Genomic DNA, 17,047 nt, shown 5'->3' with positions numbered 1-17,047 from the left:
CTCTGCGTGTAGGCCGCCCTCAGGCATTTTTTCCCCGCCCATACAAGAGAGGGTTAAAGCAGCAGCTGATTAGTTCTCTCTTGCTCACTCAAGTTGGGGAGAGGGAGGGGTACGGTAGTCATAATTAGAATGTGGGGCATGCCTGCAGTGGCAGAGGCCAGCATGACGTTGCAACAGCCTTAGGCGTGCCATGTGTTCTCCCAAGGAAGTTGGCCCTGGATCATGGGACCCTGGCAGTGGCATGCTGCATAGGCTCCAGGAGGGTGTGGGTAGTGACCTGCACTTGCACACAGGATTCTTGGTGGCAGCAATGACAGCGGTAGCGGTCTGTGCCTGCCTCTGGGGTCCGAGATGATAGCCACAGCTCGTGCCTGTCTCTGGAGCTTGCTTAGGCGGTGCTCTGCCTTCTGTGGGCACGTGGAGCAGGAAACCTCCCTCTCATGCACCCGGAAACAATGGTCTCTTGCCTCTCTGTCAGATCCACACTTTTTCCTGGACTCCCTCCTGGCTAGCTGTGGCGCACTAGCCCCCTTCAGGCTGTCTTCATGCAGCCAAGCGCAGTCCTCTCCCTGGGGTCTGACCTCTGAAGCCTGAGCCCCTCAGCTCCCAGCCCCCACCCGCCCCAGTGGGTGAGCAGACAAACATCTCAGGCTGGTGAGTGCTGGTCGGCCCTGATCCTCTATCCAGGAATCTCTCTGCTTTGCCCTCTGCACCCCTGTTGCTGTGCTGTCCTCTATGGCGCCAAAGCTTCCCCCCAACCCGTACCCACCAGTGAAGGGGCTTCCTAGTGTGTGGAAACTTTGCCTCCTTCACAGCTCCCTCCCGGAGGCGTGGGTCCCTATTCTTTTGTCTCTGTTTGTTCTTTTTTCTTTTGCCCTACCCAGGTACGTGGGGTTTTCCTTGCCTTTTGGGAAGTCTGAGGTCTTCTTCCAGTGTTCAGTAGGTGTTCTGTAGGAGTTGTTCCACATGTAGATGTATTTTGGATGTAGTTGTGGGGAGGAGGGTGATCTCCACGTCTTACTGTTCCACCATCTTGAAGGTCTAGAGTTCTTTTTTTTTAAGTGAAGTATAGTTAATTTACAATGTTGTGTTAGTTTCAAGTGTACAGCAAAGTGATTCAGTTATACATATATATCTATTCTTTTTCACATTCTCTTTCCTTAGAGGTTATTACAAGATATTGAGTATAGTTCCCTGTGCTATACAGTAGGTCCTTTTTGTTTACCTATTTTATATACAGTAGTGTGTATATGTTTATCCCGAACTCCTAATTTATCTCTCCACACCCCTGCTAACCTCTTTGGTAACCATAAGTTTGTTTCCTATGTCTATGAGTCTATTTCTGGTTTTTTTTGTTTTTTTTTGTTTTTTTTTTAAGAATATGCATTTTAAAAAAATGTTTTTTTATTATTATTTATTTATTTAATTTATTTTTGGCTGTGTTGGGTCTTTGTTTCTGTGCGAGGGCTTTCTCCAATTGTGGCAAGCGGGGACCACTCTTCATCGCGGTGTGCAGGCCTCTCACTATCGCGGCCTCTCTTGTTGCGGAGCACAAGCTCCAGACGCGCAGGCTCAGCAGCTGTGGCTCGCGGGCCTAGTTGCTCCGCGGCATGCGGGATCCTCCCAGACCAGGGCACGAACTCATGTCCCCTGCATTAGCAGGCAGATTCTCAACCACTGCACCACCAGGGAAGCTCTCTATTTCTGTTTTGTAAATAAGTTTGTTTGTGTTGTATTTTAAATTCCACATATAAGTGATATCATATGATATCTGTCTTTCTCTGTCTGACTTACTTCATTTAGTATGATATCTCTAGGTTCATCCATGTTGCTGCACATGGCATTATTTCATTCTTTTTGATGGCTGAGTAATATTCCATTGTATATATACACCACATCTTCTTTATCCATTCATCTGTCTGTGGACACTTAGGTTTCTTCCATGTCTTGGCTGTTGTAAATAGTGTTGCTATGAACATTGGGGTGCATGTATCTTTTCAAATTATGGCTTTCTCTGGATATATGCCCAGGAGTGGGATTTCTGGATTGTATGGTAGCTCTATATTTAGTTTTTCAAGGAAGCTCCATACTGTTCTCCATAGTGGCTTTTTTACATTCCCACGAACAGCGTAGGAGGGTTCCTTCTTCTCCACACCTTCTCCAGCATTTATTATTTGTAGACTTTTTAATGATGGCCATTCCGACTGGTGTGAGGTGATACCTCACTGTGGTTTTGATTTGCATTTCTCTAATAATTAACAATAGTGAGCATCTTTTCATGTGCCTGTTGGCTGTCTGTGTGTCTTCTTTGGAGAAATGTCTATTTAGGTCTTCTGCCCATTAATTGGTTTGGTTGATTTTTTTGTATATTAAGCTGTTTGTATATTTTGGAAATTAATCCCTTGTCGATAGCATCATTTGCAAATATTTCCTCTCAGTCCGTAGGTTGTCTTTTCATTTTGTTTTTGGTTTCCTTTGCTGTGCAAAAGCTTTTAAGTTTAATTAGGTCCCATTTATTTATTTTTGTTTTTATTTCCATTACTCTAGGAGACGTATCCAAATAAATATTGTTGCGATTTATATCAAAGAGTGTTCTGCCTATGTTTTCCTCTAAGGGTTTTATAGTATCTGGTCTTACATTTAGGGCTTTAATCCATTTTGAGTTTATTTTTGTGTGTGATGTTAGAGAAGGTTCTACTTTCATTCTTTTACATGTAACTGTCCATTTTTCCCAGCCCAGGTAATTCTTTTGATGTCTGTGGATTTGGTAGCAATGTTCCCTCTTTCATTCATGATTTTGGTAATTTGTGTCTTCTCTTTTGAAGTCTTGGTCAATCTGGCTAATGGCTTTTCAGTTTTGTTAATATTTTCAAAGAACAAACTTCTGCTATCTTTTTGTTTTTCTGTTTTCTATTTCATTGATTTATATTCTGATCTTCATTGTGTCCTTCACTCTGCTTGTTTTGTGTTTAGTTTGCTCTTCTAGTTTCCTGAGGTAGAAACCTAGTTTATTCGTTTGATATCTTTATTTTTTGACACAGCCTTTAAAATTTTTTAATCCTATTTTTAAGATTAGCATATTGCATAATTGACTTTTTGTGTACAGTGATGAGTTTAACACACATGTAGATTTGTTAAACCACTACCACAATCAGTATGCAGGACAGTTTCATCACCCTGTGAGACTCCCTCAGGCTGCCCCTCTGCAGTCAACTCTTCCCTCACTCCTAACCCCTGACAACACTGCTCTGTTCTCTTCCCCTACAGTTGTGCTTTTTCCAGACTGTCATTGAATTGGAGACATACAATATGTAGTATTTGGGAGCTGGCTTCTTTCACTCAGCCTAGCACAGTTGAGATTTACCACAGTTGTGTGAATTAATAGTTAACTCCTTTTTATTGATGGATGGCATGCCACTGTATGGGTGTACCACAGTTTGTTCATTCACCCTTTGAAGGACGTTCAGGAAGTTACCCAGTTTTGGCTCTCATGGGTAAAGTTGCTATGACCAACCATGTACAAGGTTTAGGGGGAACTAAGTTTTCATCTCTCTGGAATAAATACCTTGGAGTGGGACCGCTGGACTATGTGTAAGTGTATGTTTAATTGCCAAGCTATATTCACACTGGTTTTTGCTTTATGGATTTTGAAGATTTTGTTTGGTGCCGACACATTTGGGATTGTTTATTTTGAGATTGTTTGGTGCATTGAACTTTCTATCATTACATAACATTTCTCTTAATCCCTGGTAATTCCTCTTGCTCTAAAGTCAACTGTATCTGATGTTAATATACCACTCCACTTTCTTTCAGTTAATATTTTCATGGAATATTTTTGCCATCATTTACTTTTGACCTACCTATGCCATCATATTTAAAGTGGGTTTCATGGAGAGATCGTATCATCGAGTCTTATTTTTTTGAATCCATTCCAGTAATCTGTGTCTTTTACTTGGTATATTTCAACCATTTGCCTTTAATGGAATTATTGATATGTTTGGGTTTAGGTTGACAAAGTTATTATTAGTTTTCTCTTTGTTCTCTCCTTTTTGTCTCTCCGTTTCTCCTTTCTTGTCTTACTCTGGAATACTTTAATATTTTTTAGTATTCCATTCTAATTTATTTTTTATTCTATCTCTTTATATAATCATATTTGATTTATCTAGAGATTACAATATTCATACTTACCTTTTCACAGTCTCTGTAGAATTAATATTTTACTATTTCACATGGAATGTAGAAAACTCCACAACCACATAGGTCCCTTGATTTTCCCCCTTTATTTGCAGGTTTCTTATGTATTACATGCACAAACACTGAAAACCCCATCAGACAATGTTATCATTTTTGCTTTTAATCATTATATATATTTTATAGAAATAACCCAAAAAGGAATAATCAGTTGTATTTTGCCCACACAGTTGTCATTTCCATTGCTCTTTGTTCTTGAAGTTTCAAGTGTCCTTTTCATATCATTTCCCTCCTGTCTGAGGAACTTCCTTTAGCATTTTTTAGAGCAGTTCTAGTGACTAATTTGCTTTATTTCCCCTCATCTGAGAATATCTTATTTCATCGTCATTCTCAAAGGTTATTTATGCTGGATATAGCATTCTGAGTTAACAGTTCTTTACTGAAACCCTTTAAAAATATTGTGCCTCTCTGATTTCTGATGAGAAATCTGCAGTCATTCAAATCATTGTTCATCTATTCATAAATGCAGTGATTTTTCCTGGCTGCTTTCAAGATTTTTGCATTGTATTTGGTTTTCAGCTGTTTGATTATAATATGTCTAGGATTGGATTGCTTTGATTTTTTTTTTTTTTCTTTTGGAGTTACTTTGAGTTTCTTGAATCTGTAAGTTTGTCTTTCATGAAATTTGGGAAGATTTCAGCCATTATTACTTCAGTTTTTTTTCTGCACTAGACTGTCTTCTCTTGGAACTCTGATGGTGCAAATGATCAACTATTTTTTGACATTTTTTACAGGTCCCTGAGTCTCTTAATTTTTTTCAGTATTTTTCTCTCTGATGTTCAAATTAGACAATTTCCATTGATTTCTCTTGAAGGTCAGTGACTGTTTCCTTTGTCATCTCCATTCTGCTATTGAACTCGTCCAGTGAATATTTTTGTTTCAGTTATTATGTTTTCATTTCTAAAATTTCCATCTGATTCTTCTGTATTTCTTTTATTTCTTTGTTGAGACTTTTTATGTTTTCAATTGTTTGGCCTTACATCTAGGAGCATGGTTATAATAGCATCTTCTACAATATCTGGTAATTCTAACATTTTTGTCATCTCAGACTTGACATATGCTGATTCTCTTTTCCCTCCCAAGTTGAGATTTTCCTGGTTGTTTATATACCATGTAATTTGAATTGCATGCTGGGCATTTGGAATATTATGATATGAAAATCTGGGTCTTGTTTAATTCTAAGGAGGATGTCAGTTTTTTGTTTATTTATTTTAGCAGGCAATTGACCTGGTTAAGTTCAGCCTTCAGGTTCTGGCCTTGCTTCCTTGGGATGTGGTTCTAATGTCAAGTCTGTTTCAGAGCCTTTACAATGCTATTTGGATCTTTCCAGCTATGCACCACTCTGTGGCAAGTCTGGGACCTGGATGGTGGTTAATCCTGTAGTTCTATTGTGAAAGCCTTTGCTATACTGTTTAGGGTTACCCATGAATGCACAGCTAGGAAGTGAGCCAGAGGTTCATCTATCACTGTGTGGGGTCACTCTCTTGAGCTCCTCCTCTTTGCAATCTCCCTGACACTTTCTGGCTCTCTTGGCTTCTTTAGATGTCCTCTGCTTAGAAAACTGGGGCTTTAGTATCTCTGCACTGTATTGCACTTCCCATGACTTTACCTGTGTCTGAGGTCAAGTGGGGAGAGGACAGAGAGAGAAAAAGAAGCAATGAGTATTTGCTCCAAAGCCTTGAGACCTGTTCCTGTGGTCAGAGGGAAGAGTTTCCCTACTTGTGAGTTTTAGGTACATCCTTGGAAGCCACTGCCACCACTCCTGCCACTGCCAAATTACAGCCTTTCCACTAGGTTTTTAACCGTCACTTTCTAAAAAACAATTTTTGTTCAGATATAATTAATTCACTTATCATAAAATTAACTCACTTAAAGTGTATAGTTCATTGGTCTTTAGTTTAGTCACAGATGTATGCAACCATCAACAGTTTAATTTAAGAACATTTTATCACTCCAAAAATAATCCCATACCAATTAACCGTAACCCTCAATCACCTCCCCCCCCAGTTCTAGGCAACTATTAATCTATTTTCTGTTTTTATAAACTTACCTATTCTGGACATTGCATACAAGCTGAATCATATAATATCTTATCTTTTGGGTTAGCTTGTTTCACTTAGAATAATGTTTCCAAAGTCCATTCATGATGTAGCATGTATCAATATTTCATTCTTTTTATCACTAATAATATTCCATTATATGGATATACCATTAATTATCTATTAATCAACTGATGAATATTTGGATGTTTCTCCTTTTGGCTATGATGAATAACAGTGCTGTGAAAATTTATATACAAGTATGTTTTCATTTCTCTTGGGTTTATATCTAAGAGTAGAATTGATTGTTCATTTGGCAGCGCTATGTTTAACCTTTTGAGAAAGTGCTCAACTATTTTCCATGGTGGGTTATCATGTTACATTCCCACCAGCAGTGTATGAAGGGCCCCATTTCTCCACGTTCTTATCAACACATGTCTTTTTGATCATAGACGTCCTAATAAGTGTGAAGCAGTATCTCATTGGGGTTTTGATCTGCATTTCCCTCATGATGCCACTGGGCATCTTTCCATGTGATTATTGACCATTTGTATATGTTCTTTCAGGAAGTGTCTGTTCAAATCCTCTGCTATTTTTTAATTGGTTATTTGTCTTCTTATTATTGAGTTGCAAGGATTGTTTATGTATTCTGGATATAAGTCCCCTTATCAGATATAGGATTTGCAAATATTTTTCCAGTTCTGTGGGTTGTCTTTGCACATTCCTTATGGTGTCGTTTGAATCAAAACCATTTTTAATTTTGAAGAAGTCCAATTTATCTATTCTTTCATTGGTTGCTTGGGCTTTTAGTATCATACCTAAAAAACGATTGCCTAATCCAAGATCACAAATATTTACTTCTATGTTTGAGTTTTATAGTATTAGTTTTTACTTTTAGGAAATCTAGGATCCATTTTGAGTTAATTTTTGTGTACATTGTGATATAGGAATCCAACTTTATTCTTTTGAATGTTGCTATCCAGTTGTCCAAGCATCATTTGTTGAAAATAACTTTTTCCCCTACAGAATTGTCTTAACACCCTTGTCAAAAATCAGTTGACCATAAATGTATAAGGGTTTGTGCAAATACCACACTGTCTTAATTATTTCAGATCTGTAGCAAATTTTGAGACCTCTTTTTGAGAGAGTTTTGGCTATTCTTGGTCCCTTGATAATCTTAATCAGCTTATCAATTTCTGCAAAAAGCCAGCTGGGATTTTGATAGAGATGCACTTAATCTGTATATCAATTTTAGGAGTATTGCCATCTTGATAATATTAAGTCTTCTGATCCATGAACATGGGATGTCTTTTAATCACAGTATTGGAAGCTGGAAGAGAGTGTATTAATAACTTCAGTGTGTTCAATGTAAATACCCGCAAATCTAAAATTCTATTCCCAGTGCAAATATCTTTACAAAATGAAGGGAAAAGAAGTCAGCATTTAGTGACAGGGAGTATAGATAAATCTTCAAAGGCTGTTGCTGCCAAGGAGAGCAGAAAAAGGAGTGGCAGCTGGAGGGAGATATTAAGTCTATTTTTAGGATGAGCAATTTGAAAGCATAAGCAAGTAAAGAAGGAGAAGTTGATGACACTGGGGGGCCAGAAACTGGGGGGTAATTGGAGGGATTATGTTCCTTAGTAACCTCTAGTAGGTGAAGGGGGTACCCTACAAAGGAAGGTAATGGGAGAGAAATGTGAAGGATGAGGGTACAGAAGCTGAAGGGTTAGTGATGGTAAGATCACAAGGTTCTCCACAGACCACTGAGTAGGCAGCAAAAGCACCAGATGAAACTGAAGAGGCTGTTTGGATATTTGAAAGGAATAGAAAAGCATGAAATAGTCATCTTGCAGAATGGGAAAGTGAACTTTCTAAGGAAGTATGACAGTTTGGCAGTTTTGAGTGCTTATCTGAGGTATATGGTATAAATTTGAAGAAAGTCCTGTCATCAGCATTTCAAGATTTTTTCCAGCAATGTTTGGATGCTTCGGTACAGTGCAGAGTAAGTGGAGGGTAAGGGAGGGGAGGACGAGCAACGTGTTAATATTATTTGTAAACACATGGCTGTGTGTTGAACCACAGTGTTTTGGCTGGGCACTTAGAGAAGTGAGGACTCGAGGAGGAGGATCAAGGATGAAAAGTGACAGGATCAGCAGATTGGCGGTCTGGAGGAGTGGCAGACTCATGGACGCACAATGGATACCTTGCAGAAATTAGAAATTCTCTTTGGGACACTAAATAACCTACTGAATAAGTTGTATTTAACTCTGTCTGCACATCATAATCTCCTGGAAAACTTTTAAAAACTGTCATCCATGGGCTCCAACCCCGTTGATTCAGAATCTCTGAGCATCTATGGCTTTGAAAAGAGCACAGGTGATTCAAACATGTAGATAGAGCTGATAATGACTACAGCAGAGCCTGGAGTGCTGGGAGACCTTGGGGCTGGAAGGCAGAGCTGCCACATTGCACAGCCCCCAGTGGCACCACATTCATACAGACCATGGCGACCCCATTTGGCAGGTTGTAGCAGTTGAGGGCATCTAGAATTGAGGACACATTGGAGGAGGAATAGACCCGTTAGAGTCTTGGGGATTTAAAATATCTGGGGCAGTGATTCTCAGCCCTGGGGAAGGGCAGCTTTGAAATAAAAATCTCAATGCCAAAATGGCATCCCAGACTAATTACATCAAAATGAGTGAAGCCCAGGCTAAATCAGGACTTAAAAAAACTCCCAAGACATTTTTACTGTTCATCCAGAAGTCTTGCGGAGAGAGCTGTGCCATTTTTTTTTTCAAGATAGGAAACACTGGATGGAGTGCAGTTTGGGAGGAGATTTGACCATTTCATGCAAAGATGGAGGTATCGATGCTTCATCCAGGTGGAGATGTCAAAGAGGCAGTTAGTCCCAGGTCTGAAGCCTGGGAGAGAAGGCTTAAGCTGAAGCGAGAAAAATCCCCCAACTCTGGGTGAACTGTTGATTGCTGTATATTTTTAGAACATATTAATCGGGAGATGTTCCGATGAAATCCCTGGTCTTTATAAATAACCAGACGTATGCACTCTGCTTTGAGCAGCATTCACAGAACTAGAGAGGGGAACACAGTTCTGGTATGGATGCAGGATGCTTGTAAAATACAGTCATAAGAGAGAGTGTCAAGGAAGGATGGGTTCTGTAGAGTTTACCTGATCGTACATACTAATTTCACAGATTGGTAAAAGACTCAGGTCCTACAGAAATCAGTGCAGAGTCAGACCAGCTGAGTCTCCTGACCTACATGGCAGCATTATCCTTGGCCACATGCCCAGAGGGAGATGATGGCATACTTGGGCAGGAAAGGATATACTGTTTCCTGTCTTTGTAAGGTTTTTGGTATGAAAAACATGTTGTTATTTTTCTTCATTCAAATCCCATTCCCACATTTCTAGATAGATTTAGGAGGAAGTTGCTATCTTGAAGTAGTTTTTGAGCTTGACAGCATGACCTTTTAGGTTGATAATTTACCAACATTAAAATTAAGCAAAACCCTGCATTTTTGGATTTGTATAAAATAAAAATCTAAGACGTTACTTTTTGTGTGTCCCATTAAAATTCTTTAAATGTACTTCAAACCACTTGGCACAGTGTGTATGTTTGCGATTGTTTCAGGGAGAATCTAGCCATTGTTTTGGGTGCTTGCCTTGCTGTCTGAAGGATCATCAGTGGGTCAGCTGCATCTGTGTAAGCTGCTCTGCATCCTCCTATTTATTTTCATGAGCTATCTCTTTACAAAGGCTCAATGCATTCTACAGAATTAGTTTAAAGGTCTTCCTCATTAAATTCTAATTTATCATGTAAAATAATATTTTGCCCAGATTACAGTGACCCATAAGTACATTTAGAAACTGAACTGACATTTTATACTGACTTTGGGTTTATGCCTCGGAGCCAGGGTACATGGTACAATTCCAGGGAAAATGTTGCAAGAAACCAGAAATGACCAGGAGGCTGGTACCCAAACTCCATCTTGCATTGTTGTTTAGTCTGTCTCTGTCTCATCTGTCTGCATACCTGGGGTTATCTCAAATAATATTGCAGCATCCCCTGGACTATCATGTTCCAGTGGCAGCAAGGGCAGTAGCACTAGGAGTGATGCCATAAGATCTAACCTCTGTCACGTCCTCTCTCTGTGCCAGGCACCCTTGACATATTTACATATATTACCTTATTTTATCTCCTCAGTAACCCTGTAATGAAGGTCCCATTTCCAATCTCAACTTGCAGAAGTAGAAATTAAGTAACTTGCCCAGGTTTTAGGGCAGAAGAATTAGAACCCTGGCCACACTTGCTCCAGTTTGAATCCCAGAGATTCAGCACCTGGGACAGTGTCGGGAGATGCAGCCTTAATGGGTCTGCTTCTGTCCCACACAGGAGCAGGAGATGGGATGTGGGGGTGAATATGGTGCCACAGGGAGGTTGCGTTGGCATTGACAGGCATGGAGGGTGAAGAGCCCCCATGCAGTGCACGCCTCTATCTTCTCCATCTGCTCAGTCTCCCCCTATTCTGGCATTACAGTTACTCCTTGAGGTGAGCTGGAGAAGTCTGCTTTGAGGACAAGAATGGGTTCTCGCCATCATTTCTACAACAGGGAGCAACGATGATGGCCACCATGTATCCAGCACACAGCCTTTGCTGCTCTCTTGTTCGTGTGCTTCTTAGAAGCAAGAGGGGTGCTGAATAATCATTAGGCCTACAGGTTTCATCAAAATCTCAAATGTTGGTAAATTTTAACCAGTCTCATGGAATTCATTTATCTTGTATAGGCTATCCCAGCTTATACTTGAGCTCAGGTTGGTTCAGGATTAATAAAAATTGAGTGTGCATGTGTGTTGGGGACAGGGGGGTTTGATGCCTTCATATCCTCAGAAGGAAACGCATCATTGCTGGCTCAGAGGGTATACATGTCTTAAATTTTAATCTAGGCAATTTGGGTAATTACCTAATTTAAATTAAGTAATGCCAAGCTGTTTTCCAAAGAGAAATCTCTTTGCTCCATATCCTCACCAAAACTTGGTCTAACAGACTTTAAAATTTACGCTCATGTGGTGGAAGTTTGAGTATCATTTTTCCTTGATAACATGAAATTCAGCACCTTTTCATACTGTTTGTAATAGCCCCACACTGGAAGCAGTCTAAGTGCCCATTGAGGGTAGGATGCATAAATGAATTGTGATATATCGATGCAAAGGAATCCCATACTATTATAATGTTATGAATATTCTTGTGCCTGCTTTTTCAATGACTGTATCTGTGTATTTCCATTGAGTAAATACCTAGGAATGGAATTGCTGGTTTACAAGGTATTTGTATGTTTAGCTTTGATAGGTACTGCCAAATGGTTTTCTGTGCTATTGTCCTAAATTACAGTCTCATTAGTACAATTAACTTTTTCATAAATTTTATTTTTATATAATTCTACACATACAGAAAATTTGCAAGAATAGTACAAGAACTCCCATATGTATTTTACCCATATAAACCAATTATGACTGTATATATTTTACCTCATTTGTGCCTTCGTCTTACCCTTTTTCCTTCCCTCCCTTTCTCTATATAATATGATATGTGCATATGTAGGTATCTGTAGGTATATGAATATATATTTATATATGTATTTATCTATTAACTGTTTTTCTGAACTGTTTGAGACTTAGAGATATTAAGCCCATTTATCATGAAAAACTTCAGTGTATGTTTCCTAAAAGAAGGCCATTATCTTACATAACCAGAGTACAGTTACTAAAATCAGAAAATTTAACATTGGTATAATTCTGCTATCTAATCCACAGTCCATATTCAATTTTATAAATTCTCCCAGTAATGTCCATTATAACTCTTTATTTTCCTGGTCGAGGGTTTAATTCAGGATCTTAGGTTACACTTAATTGTATGTTTTTTTTAATCTGGAACAGTTCCTAAACCTTTATTTGTCTATCTTGATCTTGATATTTAATTTTCAGAATGTCCCCCAACTTGGGGTTGTTGAAGTTTTTTGATTATTAGGCAGGTTATGCATTTTTTTCAGTAATACCACAGAAGGGGTCTTGCATCCTTCCTAGTCCTATATATCAAAAGACATGTGATGTTGATCTCTCCCTTTACCAGTTATGTTAACCTTGGTCACTTGGGTAAGGTTGTGTAGCTAGGTTTCTCCCCTGTAAGATTACTATTTTCCCTTTGTAATTAGTAGGATTTTTCTCATCAAAGTTTTGTCTTCTAGTTTTAGCACACTCTGATGAATTTCTAACTCTGTCACTTGTCCTATATTGACATCTTCTGTATGGAAGAGCTGTACCTTCTCCATTTATTTGTTCATCTATTTGTATGGACTTGTGGATCTTATTTTGGCTAATGGGTTTTATTCTGTTACTACCATTATTTATTTTAATGCTCAAATTGCCCCAGATTTGGCAGATAGGGGGTCCCTTCAACCGAGCTCTGTGTCCTTTAGATTTGTGCCCATCATTATTTTAACGCTCCCTTCCTTTCCTATGTGACAGAGTATTCCAAGATCATGATTTGATGATACTCCAGCTCGGAAATCAACCTTTTTTGGAAGTCCTATTTCCATTTATTAGAGAATGTTATTCATAAATCAAGACATGGGTGCTGGATATGCTAATTGCTTCTAGGCCTTGTCAGAATTAGGAAATGTATATATTTGTGTGGAACTATTTATCCATCTATCAGAAAAACAAGAGTTTATATTAGTACTTTCAACTCCAATCAGCACTACCCTTTCCATATTTGTAACTCCTTTGACCAGTAGTGGGATACCTTGCTTTCAAGTCCCTTAATATATTTACTTATTGGCTCAAATCTAGAATATATGGAAAGTGGTATCAGAATTGCCATTAAATACCAAAGGAAAAAAAAATAAACCAACTAACTATAGTTCGGTATTTGTGTGGCAGTATTTTTGAGGTAAAATTTACGTAAGTGAAATGCACATTTTAATTGCACAATTCAGTAAATTCTGACAAATGCAGGTACTTGTGTAAATGAAACCTCTATTAAGATATTGAAGTTTTCCATCACTCCAGAAAGTTTCACTGTGAACTGCCCCAGTCAGTACCCTCTAGAGGCAACCATTTTTCTAAATTTTTTTAGTGTAGATTTACTTTGCCAAGTGTAAAACTTCATGTAATAGTTTGATTTCTCTTATTTCCGGCTTTTGTGAGATTCATCCACATGGCTTCATGTAGCCAAAGTTCGTTCCTTTTTATTATTGAGTAGTAAGTATTATATTGTAAAAATATGCCAAAATCAGTTACCCATTCTCTTGTTGATGGACATCAGGTTGTGATATTGTGAATATTGTGGCTTTGATCATTCCTGTAAACAACTTTGTGTGGACACATATTTTCATTTCTCTTGCATAAGTACCAAAAAGTGGAGCTGCTGGGTCACGGGGTTGGTGTGTGCTTAGTTTTATAAAAAACTACCATATATTTGCCAAATTAGTTGCATTATCTTCATGCTCCCTCCAGCATTGTAAGAGAGTTCTGGGTGTTCCACATCCTTGCGAACATAGGATGTTGTCAGACTTTTTAATTTTAGCCATTCTAGTGGGTATCATGTGGGGTATCTATTTGTGGTTTTAACTCCTAATAACTCCTGATAACTAATGATATTGAGCACATTTTCATGTACTTATTGGCATTTCTGTATATTCCTTTGAAGTTTCTTTTCCAATCTTTTGTCTATTTTTTTCAAAAATTGGGCTGTTTGTCTTTTCATTATTGTCATAGAAGTTTTTTTTAAATAAGTCATTTGTCAGGTATATGTCTTGCAAATAAGTCATTTGTCAGGTATATGTCTTGGGAATATTTTTCCTAGTTTATGATTTGTCTATTTTCTAATTAGTGCTTTTTGATGAGTTGATGTTTTGAATCTTGATCAAGTCTAACATACTGAATTTTTTTCTTTTATGATCGTTGCTCTCTGTGTCCTAAGAAATCTTTAACTTCCCCTAGGTTGCAAAGATATAATCCTACCTTTTATTCTAAAAGTTTTATAGTTTTAGCTTTAATGTTTAGTTCTGTGATCCATCTTGATTAAATTTTTATGTGTGGTATTAGGTAGGGTTGAGGAACATTTTTTTTTCCATATGAAAATGTAGCTCTTCCCCATACCATCTCTTGAAGTTTTTCCTTTCACCACTGAGTTGCTTTGGCATGTTTGTGGGTCTGTTTCTGGACTCTCTATTGGTCCTACTAATCTGCATATCTATCTTCATGTCCATATCATACTGCTTTTATTACTATAGATTTGTAGTAATTCTTGAAGTTTTATAAGACTCCCATCTTTATTCTTTATCAAGATAATTTTAGCTATTCTTGGTCAATTGAATTTTCATTTAATTTTTAGACTCAGTTTATCAGTTTCTACAAAAATGCCTTCTGGAATTTTTAAATAGAATTGCATTGAATCTACAGATCAATTTTGGGAGAAATGACCATGATACTGACTTTCTGAATCCTCAAACATGGTATATTGCTCCATTTATTTAGGTCTTCTCTAATTTATCTCAGCAAAGTTTTAAGTTTCAGTATAGAAAATCTTGGTATCTCTTATTAAATTTATTCCTAATTATTTTATGTTTTCCAAAGCCGCTGTGAATTTAGTTTAATTGCGCTTTCCAGCTGCTTACTGCTAATATATATAAATACAAATGATTTTTTATATATCAGCCTTGTAACTTGCAGTCTTGCTAAATGCATTTATTAGTTGTAGAGTTCTTAGAATTTTCTATACTGACATTCATGTCATCTGCGAAGAGAGAAACTTTTACTTTTCAGCCTTTTTCCCTTATTGCACTGGCATCTATCCAAGTGTTCAGACTGGATATGCTTACCTTGCTTCTAATCTTAGGGGAAAACAATTCAATATTGCACCATAAAGTATGATGGTAGGTGTAGGATATTTTTCATATAAATGTACTGTATCCAACGAGGAAATTCCTTTTTATTCCAAGATTTCAGGACTTTTTTAAAAAAAATCATGAATAACTGATGAATTTAGTCAAATGTTTTTCTTTTTTTTTCTGTTAATATACTGAATAATATTGATTGGTTCTTGAATGTTAACCCAACCTTGCATTCTTGGGGTACACTCTATTTGGTCATGATATGTTTTATATATTGCAGGATTCAACTAGTATTTTGTTATGAATGATTATGCCTATGTTCATGATGGTTATGGTGTAATTTTCTTTTAATATTTGTCTCTAATTTTGCCTGGCCTTATACAACAACTTTGGGAGTGTTTCCTTCTCTTCTATGTTTAGAGTTTATGTAAGGTTGGTTTAATTTCTCCTTTAAATGTTTGGTAGAATTTATAAGTGAGATCATCTATATATTTTTTTAAAGTAAGAATTTTGGAGGCTTTCCTAGTAGCACAGTGGTTAAGAATCCTCCTGACAATGCAGGGGACATGGGTTCGATCCCTAGTCTGGGAAGATCCCACATGCCACGGAGCAACTAAGCCCGTGGGCCACAACTACTGAGCCTGCTTTCTAGAGCCCACGAGCCACAACTACTGAAGACCGCGTGCCTAGAGCCCGTGCTCCGCAGCAAGAGAAGCCACTGCAATGAGAAGCCTGCGTACTGCAACAAAGAGTAGCCCCCGCTCGCCACAACTAGAGAAAGCCCGCGTGCAGCAATGAAGACCCAATACAGCCAAAAATAAACAAATAAATAAATATATTAAACAAAATAAAGTAAGAATTTTCATAATGAATACACTTCCTTAATAGTTAGATGCAGATTCAGAATAAAATATGCTGTTCAGATTTTCTGTTTCATCTTATGTCACATTTTGTTGAGTTATGTTTTTAAATAAATGTGTCCATTTCACCTAAATTATCTAATTTATTATAATAATTATATGTAATATTCCTTTATTATCCTTCTTATGTCTGTAGAACCTGAGGTTCTAGCCCCCTTTTATTTCCTCTCCTCTCTCTCACTGTCTCTCACTCTCTCTTATTAATCTTGCTAGACGTTTATCAATCTTATTAACCTTTCCAAGGAACCAAAGTTTAGTTTCTTTAATTCTCTCTTTTTTTTTTTTTCTTTATTTTCTTTTTCATTGATTTCGGCTCTTTGTGGTTTCCTTCTGCTTATTTTGATTTTGAGTCGCTTATCTTTTATAAAAGATACTTAAGGTGAAAAGCTAGGTCATTAATATTAAGTATTTGTTCTTTTCTTATATATGTTTAATACTATAAATTTTACTCAGAGCAGTTTACATCACCAACATTTTCATAATGTTTTTCATATTTTTGAATTTAAAGTATTTCTAACTTCCCTGTGATTTCTCCTTTGTCCCATCTTGATATGGTATGTTTTCATTATCTTCCAATTTGAAATATTTCCTAAATTTCCTTTCTGACATAAGAATTATTTACATGTGTGTTAGTTTCCAAATATTTGAGAATTTTTTGACGTTGTATTGGTAGTGATTGCCAATTTACTTCCATTAGTGTCACAGAATATACTCTATAGTATTTCAGGACTTTGAATTTTCTTGAGACACATTTTGTGATTCAGTGTATGGCCTGTCCACCAAGAGATGAGTGTTCTTTTTTTTTTTTTTAAGAAATTCACGTTCGTTTATTTATTTATTTATTTATTTATTTATTTATGACTGTGTTGAGTCTTCGTTTCTGTGCGAGGGCTTTCTCTAGTTGCGGCAAGTGGGGACCACTCTTCA

Source organism: Eschrichtius robustus, chromosome 1 (assembly GCF_028021215.1).
Source record: "Eschrichtius robustus isolate mEscRob2 chromosome 1, mEscRob2.pri, whole genome shotgun sequence".
NCBI classification, from domain to species: Eukaryota; Metazoa; Chordata; class Mammalia; order Artiodactyla; family Eschrichtiidae; genus Eschrichtius; species Eschrichtius robustus.
This window is presented reverse-complemented; position numbering follows the sequence as displayed.